General features: G+C 46.1%; 1 protein-coding gene and 1 pseudogene across 3 annotated transcripts in view; both read right to left on the bottom strand.

Annotated features, from left to right (window-relative positions):
* SLFN12 (schlafen family member 12) overlaps positions 1-9837 on the bottom strand; it is a 36122-nt gene extending 26285 nt beyond the window's left edge. Inside the window, exons 1-2 of one of the 3 annotated variants that reach the window (XM_009190124.4) lie at positions 9074-9837; positions 8618-8775 (exon numbers count right to left, since the gene is read on the bottom strand). The gene's annotated coding sequence lies outside the window, so the exon portion shown is untranslated. The other 2 variants (XM_031657473.1, XM_003912623.5) reach the window with 2 other exon arrangements.
* On the bottom strand, positions 399-4098 carry LOC116270959 (annotated as a pseudogene).
* Positions 9838-13033: the final 3196 nt, after the last annotated feature.

The raw sequence follows: 13033 nt of genomic DNA on the forward strand, positions 1-13033 counted from the left end.
AAATCCAAACATACAAAATGGTTTATTTGAATTCAGAACTGCCCTGTTACTAAGAACTCTGTTTTAAAAGAAACAGTACAAAAAAGAAAAATTCTAACCCAAAAACAACTCAAATGGTTTTCCACTCAAATACTGATACAAACATGTAACAAAGAGTAGAGTATAAAAAGTTGTCTTCATTTAAATATATACAAACTCTTTGAAACTCAAATACCGTTTTTAATACTTATCGAGATATATAATGCATTTGCGGTGAAGGAAGGTATCGCTGAAAGAGAATATATTGCAACAGCCTAGACACAGTACTGTTAATCCCCTATTATACTGCAAACCTTGTAACAAAATGTCTTTTTTTATTCCAATGTGACAGGGATTTTCCCCTCATGGAGCATCTGTGGCTATTTCTCGCTGAGCTCATCCTTTTTGGATTTGATGAAGGCCATGCCGCAGGTCCGCATGTGAGTATTTAAGGCAGCTTCAGTTTCAAAGTTTTTTGCTGACACTTTGCACTTTCTGTCTGACACGGGCCATCGGGGATTCATCCTCGCGGGCTGGCTTGTTCTCCTGTTGGTTATCTTCCCAGCCCCATTCTGCTTGGACACTGGCTGAGGTTCCTTTAACTTGTGTAAATGGCGAAGAGGTGCCTGGATAAAGAGACGAGACGTGTGTAGCAGAGGCCACACCCCGGCACTGGTAGGAAGAACCATCGGATTTGTGCTGAGGGATGTGTTCGTGGAACTGCAGCAGGTTTTCGTGGTGAAGCCACACACGGCACACTTGTGAACCTTAAACACATTGATTTTCAGCTTTTTCACGGTTGAGTGATTGCTCTGGGGAGGCCTTGAACTCCAGAACTGGTTCTTCCAACTTCCGCTTGGGACTGGGGACCTGGTGTCTTTTATTTCTGTTTCCTCCTCATTGGTGGCATCTGTCATTTCTTTCAGGTCAGGGTCCTGATGCCATGCATCAGCTGGACGTGCTTCCAGCATCAGTCGCTGGGTAAAGGTACGGCCTGAGTCTGGGCAGTGCGCAGCAGCATGCATACCTTCCTTGATGCCTTGTGTTGATCCAGCGCACAGGCTGTGGGACGAGCTGAAAGATTCCATCACACTGGCGGCAGGGGTGTTTCTTCATTTGCTTCCTGCTCCTTTCCTCACGGGATATGTACACATCTCGCTGCATGAAGAGGCGGTCACACTCCCAACACGTCCACCTGTGACTGGCCACTTTCTTGGTGTCCATGGATTTTTTCACAGGAGATGGAGATTTCTTTTCCAATTTCTTCCCATTCATGGATTTGGTGTCCCTTTGTTCTGATTTGCTGAATTTGAGTTGTAGGCTTAATGCTCAAAGGCAAGTTTATACCCAAGTTTGGAGGCTCCTTCAATATTTTTCAATGTTCCATGCATAGACTTGATATGGTCCATCATAAGTTGCTTCTGTGCATATAAAAGAGAATAGTTCGACACTTGAAAACAGACACCTTCTGGTTTTCAATGTTGGTCAAAGTGGCTTATTACAGCAAGGTTTGCAGGGTGAACACAGTGTCGCACATGGAACAATTTATATATTATTTTGGTTCTCCTATCTTGATGCTGCAGGATGCTGTGTGTGAAGGGGAATGTGTGCTAGCAGACTTAAACGCCATTGGACAAATAGGACACTTGTAGAAGACTCACAGTGAGAACCTTTGAATGTGAGACTTCAGAGCAGCCACATCAGAGTACACACATTGCAATGCACACATCGAAAACCAACTCTCCTCGTGTAGTGCAGACAGTTTCCCAGACGTGGGTCTGGAAGTGCACCGACCTGGTAGATGGCCCCACACTCAGGGCAGGTGTAGGGAGATTTGTGCTGATGGATTCTCTGGTGTGATGCATAACTGCACTGAAAGAAGCAGATCTGGCAGATAGTGCAAGTCTTTGTCCACTCAGATCTGCAGCCCGTTGGAATGTGTAGCCAGTGATCACTGGCCCTGAAGACTTTCTTGATTACACTCCAAACATTTTAGACTATGTCTACACAGTTTGGAGGGGTCTTCATCTAGGGGCATGGCTGGGGTGATGGGAGTGCTTGAAGCGAGCCGATATGACTGTCCCAGTTATGCCAGACTGAATTTTTGTGACAGTGGTGTGCCAGCTCCCACAGGGCTCTGGAAGAGTGGAAGTTGAAGGGCATTGTTTTGATGGAGAAACTATCATTTGATCTGCTGGGGACTGGCTTTAAAATTAAGTGGAGCATTAGATTACCACCCCTTTCTCCTTGGCGCCCACGGGCATGGGAAAGGAGGCTGCATTTGTTGTAAAACGAGGTTCTTGGTACAATGGTTGCATCGCTACTCGATGCGCACGCCCGTCTGTCGTAGTGCTGGGTGAGACTCTCTTTCAGTGCAGAGTCCCCACACTCCAAGCACTTGTACTCACGTCGGTAACGTGATCCCTGCATTGGCGGGAGGACTGAGGTTTGGGATGTAAACAGGGACTGATTGACACTGCTCAGCACCTTGTTGAAAGCTTCCACCACAGAACTCTGCAAGGACGACAATCTACCTGACTCGAGACACCTTTTGGGGGTTACAGGCTGCTGCATTGATTACGCCTGCTTTATTTGTTGCTGAGGTCGGTTAGCACTTGCTCAGAGGTGGCCTGGGCACCCTGAGGCAAAAGGTTGCTGGCAAGGCACAGCCTTTTGGCACGAGTTTGGCGTTGGCTGCATGGGATGCCGGCACCACGACAGTTTGCTGCTGACGGCATTGGCTGCTTTAATGATGGATGCTGCTGGCGCTCTGGACAGAGGCAGCAGATATGACCGTGGCTTTCACTGTGGTGCTGTTAGCGAGCCTCAAAATTAATGACTTGGGATCCTGCCGCCCTACAGCAAGACACACCGGGGAGGAAAGCAGAGCCACAGGCTTGACAGACTCCGTTTAGGGTGAGCTCTGCAGGAAACTGCATTGATTCGAGGAGGCACAGAGTACGGGTCACTGTTCTTTGATTTCCCCAGAAGATGCTCCAATGGTTTTGGCGCTAACTTCGGGGATTGCTGGTGTGGACCCTGCGGGAGAGGACGGGGATCCCTTGCTGCTGTTCTCACTTGAGATGCTTCTGGGACTATCTGGTTGCTTTAGGATGGTTTTGGTCCCGCCATCAGATTTTGGGATTCAGGAGACTTGTCGGGCTGCTCTCGACTGTCGCTTACTTTTTGGTAATGGGAGGATTCCCCTCGAATTGGCCACTGGTTCTTTGCAGGAGTCTGAAGTCGCTTCTTTAGCTTAAGAGTCAGCTGATGGCAGCTACATGCAGGACGAGAGCTTGAGGGACGACTTTGTCTTTTGATGGCGCAACGCCGGAAGGCTAGCCATTCTTCTCGGAGCTCGCTTCCATCCAGGACTCTTGTTTTCCAGCACCTTGTCAGAGTTTTCCTTCAATTTATCCCTCTGCTTTTCTGACTTTAAAAGGTCTTATAAACGCTTGTATTTATAGAATTGGCTTCTGCTTCTCTTAACAACTTTGTTTTTTCCATATTGCCTGACGGGAAAGTCCCGCTGGCTGGAGTTTTCCCTCCCAGTGCCTTCAGCTTATCAGGAACTTGCTGGGGAGTCAATTTCGCCAACATCGCTCGACCTGGAAGCTTGACGACATCCTCCTTGTCGTGAGGGTCATCTACCTCACCTTCTCACCGCTGGCCAAACTTTTCTGCACTGGAGATCGGCTAACCGGCTGAACGTCGAGTCTTTCAGAGTCACCAGAGGCAGGCACATCTCCTTTCAAGGACTTCGCTTCCCATCTTTACTGTAACTGTCGAGGGAGGATGTCAGAGAAACCCATTATGTAGGCCATTGCCGGTGGGGTTGTATGTTCTTTCTCCCTCAGCCCCTCGGACGAGTCGATGTTCCGAACGTTTTGACGATAACGCTGACACCCACGTCAGAAGATGATGGTGCGGGGAGTCGTCCTCTCCGTGAGCGCTCTGTTTCATGTGGCTTTCTGTGGTCATCATGTCCAGACTCAATAGCTGCTTTTAGGATCGACCATGGCCTGGGATGTCAAATGCTGCCAGGAGGTCATCAAAGTCTGGGGTCTTCATATCCCCGCATGGTCATGAATTTGAGCAGATGTTCTTGTGAACCTTGACCTTTGGAAAGACTTTAGAATCAATGTTCAGTTATCAGTCACACGGCTGCATTCTCAGCAACAGGAAAGGGTTAAAGCAGCCCAGTCAACAGGCCCCCTTCCCGGGGTTATCTTCGCGGCGGTCAAGCCTGGCATCTGGCCGCAGCTCGATGACCTTTGTTCAGCGGCGCCGCCGGCGGCTGCTGCTGTGGCTGCTGCTGCTGTCGTCGGAGCGGCGGCGGCGGCGGCGGCGGCGGCTTCCATGTTACGGGCGTGTCATCTGCGTTCCGCTGCCGGGGGTCTGTGTAAGGCAGGTGGTGGAGCGGAACAGCCGCCGCCGTCAGCTTCCCGGGTTTCCTCTCTCGGTCGCCGCCGCCGCCGCCGGGCCTCGCCGAGCGCCTCCGGTTCGCCCCGCGCCCCCCGGGGCACCGCGCTCTAGGCCGCGCGGCGGCGGCGGCGGCCGGCCCGCCACGCCGGGGCCTACGGCTGGGGGTGCGGGCCCGGGCGGCGGCGGCGGCGGCTCGGCCCGGGCGGCGTAAAACTTTCCATAGTTCAAAATCACTGCCTTCAAGCATACATCTGGAACACAATCCTTAAAAAATTAGCTGGGGATTGAGCTTACCAAATCCCTAGGGCCTAAAACTTACTGGCCTCCCTTAAACTTTGGGTCTAGGTTTACAGGTTAGATGTTTTCCACTGAAATGCTTTATACTTTTGACTATAGGGGAAATTCTATCAGACCTGCACTCACTATTTAGGCTATATTGTTGACTCTCTTTAATGGGAAAGGAGATGGCATTCAGATCTCCTTAGAGTTATGTCAGAACAGCAGGTTAGTAGGAACTGCACACAGGGTGGGACAGAAGTTGTAAGAACTCTTTGCCTTCCTAGGATGTCACTTTGCATTTAGTTCAGGACAGCACTGCTCTCATCCTTCCCACCTTCCAGATGATAAACCAGCAGAGTATGAGGGTGCTTGGTTTTTCTTTTAGGATCTAGCAATGAAGTTCATCAGTGCCTGGTCATGTTTCATCTAAAGAACTTATTCCCCAACTCCCCGCATGTTCAGGACTCCAGGAGGATGGGCAACCCTGGGAGCTCTGGACACCCACCAAGCCCGGCCTGACCATAGAGCACTCTGCCCTCCCTGCCTCTCTAGCTCTGCTCGAACACTGCAGATCCCTGGCTCGCTGGTCCCACAGCTCCTTCAGGTGCTCCCTAGCCCATGCAGGAGCAAAAGTTCCACCCAACCTATAGCTTCCAAGTCCACCATTCCTAAGTCCTCAACAGCCTGTAGTTTTGACAGAAGTTGCTACAGAGACAGGAAAGTGTTACCGGTGGAGGTTGTGCTGGTCACTGAAACATTCTGTTTGCAGGAGAAAAACAAAAACTTGGTCTGTTCTAGGATCTATGTGTTCCCTTAAAGTCTTAGAATGAGCAACTCCATTTTGGTTTGGTTTGATCCGTTGGGGCCTAGCACATGAGCTCAGTCCAAAACACTGGCCTCTCATAATTTTGTTTTTAAAAATTCCCCCTTTTTGTTCAGGTTCTCACTTAGGTGAGCGTGTAACCAAAATGTAAGGCCTTAGCGCTGCTCTCAGTTACCATCATTTTGGGTTTCCAGTCTCAGCATATCATTCATAGGTTACTGTGTCCTCATGATCGCATATTTATTTCACTTCTTACCATTCCAGTTGAAGAGAGACCATTTGACATTCTAGAGATGGCTGCATGCAAACATTGAAAACCTTTGAGAGAATACAGCGCACCAGGGAGCCTATTATTATGATGACTATTGGGAGGATAATACTGAGAGTCTGGAGGATGCTCCTTGCCCAGGGTCCCCATAAACCAAACCATCTAAAATTAAATAGATCAAATAATGAACTAAATAAAGAATCTACTAACTTAAGTAAACAATCTCTTCATTAATCCCCTACAACTGAATCTCTTAATCTTCATTTAATGTATTTCTCCTTAGACTCCAAGTGCCAGCAGTTGCACAGATATTTCTCTGTTCGGTCAATTCTATCATAACTTTCTCAAAAGAATTTAAAGTCTGTTGTGTAACTATGGCCTTAACAGTAGATGTTCTGAGAACATCTAACCTATGGGTTTTACATTGTGAAGGGGTTAATTGTTCTCAGTGAACCATAAAAAACTTTCTTTACCTGGTGAAAGTACACTGTAGCATAGTCATGGGAAAAGTTTTTATACAACAAGAAAACATGCATTGAAAATGGCATTGAATAAAATCCCTTTGTAAATGCTTAAATGGCCCATCAGGTAGCCAAATGTACCTGAAGCTTTGATTGTCTTCCCAGGAATATGAATTTGAAAAACCAAACATTGGTTATAAAATACTTTTGCAATTTATAAGTCAACAGTTTCCATGGTAGCTTGATTTTTAAAGGTCAAACTTCCTCAGACTTCAAAGAACACTGGGGCCAAACAGTGCCAACCAGATCTCCTGCTTAAGAACAGCAGCACAAGAGCCTGCACACATGGAAACCCCTCCCACTTTCCTATTCAACTGCAAACTCCAGATTCCAAACAATATTGGGGCCAAACAGTATTACAACTGCAAGAGAAAATTCTAAGGAGGGCTTAGTACTAGGCCTAAGAACCTCTACCAAAGGAATCCCCCTTGGAGAGGCTGAGGTCCAGAGGATCCCCCAGAGCATCCCGCTTTAGGGTCCAATCTTAGAGCATCAGACGTCTCTGACCTTAGGTGAGCACCAGTGCCACTTTACATGTTTTCCCTCCAGAGGCAATGGCCTACTATGAGATTTCCTTTTGTCTCTGGATGAAGGCCTTGACTTCTAGCATCCTTATAATTTGATAAGCCCAGGCTTTCCCATGGTTCCCATTCCACTAGAGTGATAGCCATGAACTTTAATGAGAGGAAATGGAGGCTAGGTGGGCTTCTTTTGTCCTTAGCCAGTAGAGTAGGGGAAGGGAAGAATTTAACACAAGGAAAGAAGGTTTAAGTCACCTGAAACACGTGTGAGTTCGCCCTGGAGAAGCTGTGTCACACATAGGGATCAGGGACCACAACCAGAAAAGACAGAAAAGACACATGCACACATATGTTTATTGCAGCACTATTCACAATTGCAAAGACTTGGAATCAACCCAAATGTCCATCAATGACAGACTGGATTAAGAAAATGTGGCACATATACACCATGAAATACTATGCAGCCATAAAACAGGATGAGTTCGAGTCCTTTGCAGGGACATGGGTGCAGCTGGAAACCATCATTCTCAGCAAACTATCGCAAGAACAGAAAATCAAACACCACATGTTCTCACTCATAGGTGGGAACTGAACAATGAGATCACTTGGACACAGGAAGGGGAACATCACACACCGGGGCCTATAGTGGGGAGGCGGGGTGGAGAGGGATGGCATTAGGAGATATACCTAATATAAATGCAGCACACCAACATGGCACATGTATACATATGTAGCAAACCTGCATGTGGTGCACATGTACCCTAGAACTTAAAGTATAATTAAAAAAAAAAAAAAAGTCCTTCCCGCTTCTGGGCAGGGCAACGATCCCCATTCACGCCTTGGCCTTCAAAGCAGCACTGGAGAGTAGCCCCTGGCCAGAAACCTGCAGTCGCCTGCGTGTCTAGGCGCTGCCCACCAAGGATCCCAAGTTGGAAAGGAAAAGAAAAAGAGAGAGATTCCCCTGTATGGAGCAGAAAGGAAAAGGTAAAGAACAAAAATAAATCCCAGACTTCGGGCTTACCTCCTGGCTGGCTTGCCAAAATATGTTACCAGTGAAGAGCATCCAGGTTCTTGGCGTGTTGAACAAAGAATTGGACAAACACAAACAAAGCAAGGAAAGAATGAAGCAACAAAAGCAGAGATTTATTGAAAACGAAAGTGCATTCCACAGGGTGGGAGCAGGCCGGAGGATAGGGGCTCTCAAGAGCCCGGTTTCAGAATTTCCCGGGGTTTAAATACCCTCAAAAGGTTTCCCACTGGTTACTTGGTGTGCACACAATGTAAATGAAGTAGGAGCCCGAGATCAGTCTGAATGGTTGCAGAAAGCGATCAATCGCAAGTTGAAGTGAAGTTACAAAGTTATGCCCTGTGCAAACATCTGATTGGCTGCAGAAAGCGAAGTTACAAAGTTACACTCCTATGCAAATGAAGACTTGGCCCTGGAGACTAGCCTGATTGGTTGTGGGAGGGGACCAATCAGAGGTATTTTCAGTTTTTCATCTGTCACTTAGGAAGGGAGGGGTCGCAAAGGAAGTAGCCTCTGGTCCTTTTGTTACTTGAGTGTGGAAAGTTGGGGTTTTCCTCCAGGCCCTTATTCTCCTGCCCTAGAAGGGAGAGAAAGCAGCCCGGGATAGGGGTGGGGGGTCTTCCCCGGAGTGGTGGGGTTGTGTTACCGGTGCCCCACCTCCTCCAGAGCCAGCAGACGCCCCAGAAATGAAAAACTAAGGCTGGAAGGTTTAGCGATGGAGCAGGATCAACTTACCAGCTCGCGCTGCTCCCTAGAAGCTGGATTCTTTGCAGGTGCAAGCACACCCCAGATGCCAGCGTGGGCCCTTGAGCAACGGGAAGTTAAAAACCTACGAAAACAGTTCTGAGTGATCTCTAGGGCGCTCTCGTTTCATTTTCTTCCATGAGTATTTTCTAAGACAAAAAGGAAAAAAAGGTAATTTAAAGAAAACAAAGAACAATGGAACTTGTCAAGGCGCAGGCTACAGTCCGTCGGCTCACTCTCCACAGAGTGTAAAGAATGTGAATCCTTTTCTGTTTTCCAGCCCTCCTCGTCCCGCCCTCCGGCTGCCCATTTCCCAGAGTGGCCTGCATTTCTATTGGGCAGTTGGCGCTCCGGAAGTGTCCACATTCTTTATTATCGACTCTGCACCTTTGCGCAATTGTCACTATTTTGGTTCATCAAAATTGAAGAAATACCAGGCTTTCTTACCATGCCCTTAAAGGGGTGACTCAACCTTTCCAGCTTTCCTCGCATTCCCAGAGCAGCCCTGACGCCCTCTTGCTTTTTTAAAAGCACGGTGGCCACCGGGAACCAAGTCAGACCAGCTGTGGATGAACAGAAGAAGACAAAGGTGCAAGGAGCGGATTGCTCCAGGAGAGACAGATTCAAATACCTAACCCTGGCAGTGTAGGGAGCATCTTGAGGTCATTTGGGAGATTCCTTTAGTTGGGATGCTCCAAGGGTTGGTCTCGCTGGATACAGACCTCCTGCCACTTTGCTTTCCTTTAGTCCCCTTATTATGGTAATTATGGTAATACATGTTTTTCCTGCTCACTTGTCTAAGAATTGGTGTCTCAATACATAGCTTTTGAAATGTACACAGGCCAAAATGACTCATCACAGGGGAATTTGCAAGGCTGAGTTGCTCCTTCTCCGCAAGCTCCACCTACCCCACTCTGGACTGCATTAACTCCCTACTGCCTATTCTAAAATCTTAAGGTACCTAGGAAGAGTACCTATTCACATTAAATAACGTAAACATTGAAAGCACATAGCTGTGCTTTTCTTCATCTCATCTGATCCAGACACCAGCTCTACGGATACAGTCTTACCGAAGAGAAAAAACTATTCTTCAGTCATTGGCTTAGAAAATGCTAGTGTAGGCTGGGGGCAGTGGCTCATGCCTATAATTCCAGGACTTTGGGAGGCCGAGGTGGGTGGATCACCTGAAGTCAAGAGTTCGAGACCAGCCCGGCCAACATGGTGAAACCCCGTTTCTACTAAAAATACAAGAAAAGTAGCCGGGCGTGGTGGTGGACCCCTGTAATGCCAGCTACACGGGAGGCTGAGGCAGGATAATCACTTGAACCCGAGAGGCGAAGGTTGCAGTGAGCCAAGATCACACCACCGCACTCCAGCCTGGGCAACAAGAGCAAAATTCTGTCTTGGGGAAAAAAAAGAAAAAAGAAAAAAAGAAAGAAAGAAAAAAGAAAAAGCTAGAGCAGGCCAGGTGCGGTGGCTCATGTCTATAATCCCAGCACTTTGGGAGGCCAAAGTGGGTGGATTGCCCAAGCTCAGGAGTTTGAGGCCAGCCTGGAAAATATGGTGAGAGGGCATAGTGGTGCGCGTCCGGTAGTCCCAACTACTGTGGTGGATTGAGGAGCGGGTGGGAGCGCTGAGGCATGAGAATCGCTTGGACCCCAGGAGGCAGAGGTTGCAATGAGCCAAGATCATAGGGCTGTACTCCATCCCAGAGTAAGGGATTCTATCTCAAAAAAAAAAAAAAAAAAAAAAGAGAGAGAGAGAGAGAAAAGAAAAAAGAAAATGCTAGTGCAGGGATTTTCCCAGAATACCAGGATGGCTTCCAAGGCAAAAACAAAAAAGATTAAGAAGTTGTTCCCATGAGAATGTGTGTGGCAGGCATGACATATCAGATCAATTTGGAATGGAAAATGCATATCCCAAAAGACCCCTCAGAAGTGAGAAGAGTAAAAATATTCACAGAACTTTTAAATTATGTTTTTATTAACTATTGAGTAGAAACAAGATAATATTTATAGAATACATATAAGGTATAAAGAACAAAAACATGAACGTCTGTCAACCCCTTACGTGGCTACAGAATATTAACAATAAGCCTCTCCTCAGAGGTAAAACACCGTATCAAAGTTTACATTGAACATTGTGTTGCTATTCTTTATAGTTATTTTTTGGCGGGGCAGAGGAGTTGGGTTTTTTTAAACCACTGCAGCCTTAGCCCCCTGGGTTCCAGTGATCCTCTCACCTCAGCCTCCCAATTGCTGGGACTACAGGCACACACCACCAAATCCAGCTAATTTTTTAATTTTATTTTATTTTGTAGAGCCAGGATCTTGCTATGTTGCCAAGGTTTGTCTCTAACCCCTGGGCTCAGGTGATTCTCCTGCCTTGGCCTCTGGAAGTGCTGAGATTACAGGTGTGAGCCACCATGCTGGCCTGCTGTTTGTTTATGCCGTAAATTCCCTTTGTTGATTTCCAAAAGTGTTTTATACTTCTAATTTGCTAAGAGTCCTTATCATGAATGGATGCTGAACTTTAGCAAAAGCTTTTTCGTCTATTCAGATGATCATGCGATTTTTCTCTTTTGAACTCTTAATCTGTGGTGAATAACACTGATTAATTTTTTTTTTCTTTGAGACAGGGTGTCAATCTGGCACCCAGGCTGGAGTGCCGTGATGCAGTCATAGCTCACTTCAGACTCAAACTCCTGGCCTGAAGGATCTTTCCTCCTTCAGCCTCCAGAAAGTCTGGGATTACAGGAGTGAGCCACCTCTCTGGGCCTGATGATTGATTTTTTAATGCCAAAATCAACGTTGAATTCCTGACTTAAACCACCTTGGTCATGATGTATTATCACTTTTACATATTGTTGGATTTCCTTTACTAAAACTTTGTTTAGAATTTTTCATGTAGATATTTGAGTAACAATGACCTGCAATTTTCCTTTCATACTTTATCTACCAGACTTGTTATCAAGATTATGCCAGCCTCATGAAATTAGTTAGGAACTGTTTCCTCTTTCTAGGAAAGCATTTGAGTGAGACTGAAATTCTCTCCTCCTTAAACTTGCTAGTTAGAACTCGCTGTGACAATGGTTACAGAATTTCTGCTTTGATCCATGAGTTAAACACTTTTTTAATTCCAAAAGATATGAACATTTTTCTAGTTACTGTTTTATTACTAGTTTCTAATGTATTTGCATGTGGGGTCAAAGAATGTGATCGGTATCAGTTCTTTGAACTCTTTGAATAATTACTCTTTAATTAGAAAAAAATCTCAAATATTATGCATTCAGAAGCAAAAACACCCCACACACATACACACACACACATACACACACACACATACACACACACACACGCATGCACACACACACAAGTTATTAATTACAAAAAGCAAATTGTAACTGCACAGTAGGGAAACCTGGCAGATGCCACTTTATCCAAATGATCAGAGTTAACATCATCAGGAATGGAACTAATCACTATCGAATACCTTCTAATACCATGGACTGAGAACCATAACAGCCCTTCTATGGTATTCGTACCAAAAATGCATAACCTGAATCTAATCATGAGAACACATGGAATGACCCAAAATCAGATACTCTGCAAAATAATAGGCCAATCCTCTTCAATAGTGTCAAGGATATGACAAAGACTGATTAACATCTCCAGATTAAATGAGACTTAAAAGAAATAAAAGCTCAATACAACGCATCATCTTAGATCAAATCCCGGACCAGAATTTTTTCTCTTGTGCCATAAAGACACTTGTGGCACAACTGATATAATTCAATAAGGTCTATAGATTAGATAATAGTGTTAATTTACTGATTTTGATGATGGTACTATAAATATCCTTCTAGGAAATACCCACTGAAGTATTTTGAGGTCAATGGGAGCCCTGTCCGCTACTTACTTTCAGATATCTCAGGAAGAAAAATGGTAGAAGGAGGCACAGGGACAAGGCGAGAGAAGGCCACGTCAAGATCATCTGTGGTCAAAGGCCTCTGGGCACACTGGCATCTAATAACTAATTTTAAATTTTTGATTGTTTTATCATTATTTTGTTAGAGATGGGGTCTTACTCTAATGCCCAGGCTAGGATGCAGTGACATGATTATCGCTCACTACAACCTTGAACTCCAGGAATCAAGCGATCCTCTTGCCTCAGCCTCTGGAATAGCTAGGACTGCAGGAGCACACCACCACACCCAGATAATTTTTTGTTGTTGTCTTCCGGAGTGAGGGGGGGGGGGCAGTCACGCTATGCTGCCCAGGCTGGCCTCATATGATCCTCCCACCTCAGTCTCCTACTAATTTATAACTTAAATATTTGTCTTTCACTATTCTCAAGGCTTTACTAAGCTTTGTTGAAAATAGGCCCAGGTGTTGACTGTTAATTTGT

The sequence above is a fragment of the Papio anubis genome, chromosome 17 (genome assembly GCF_008728515.1).
Source record: "Papio anubis isolate 15944 chromosome 17, Panubis1.0, whole genome shotgun sequence".
NCBI lineage: Eukaryota > Metazoa > Chordata > Mammalia > Primates > Cercopithecidae > Papio > Papio anubis.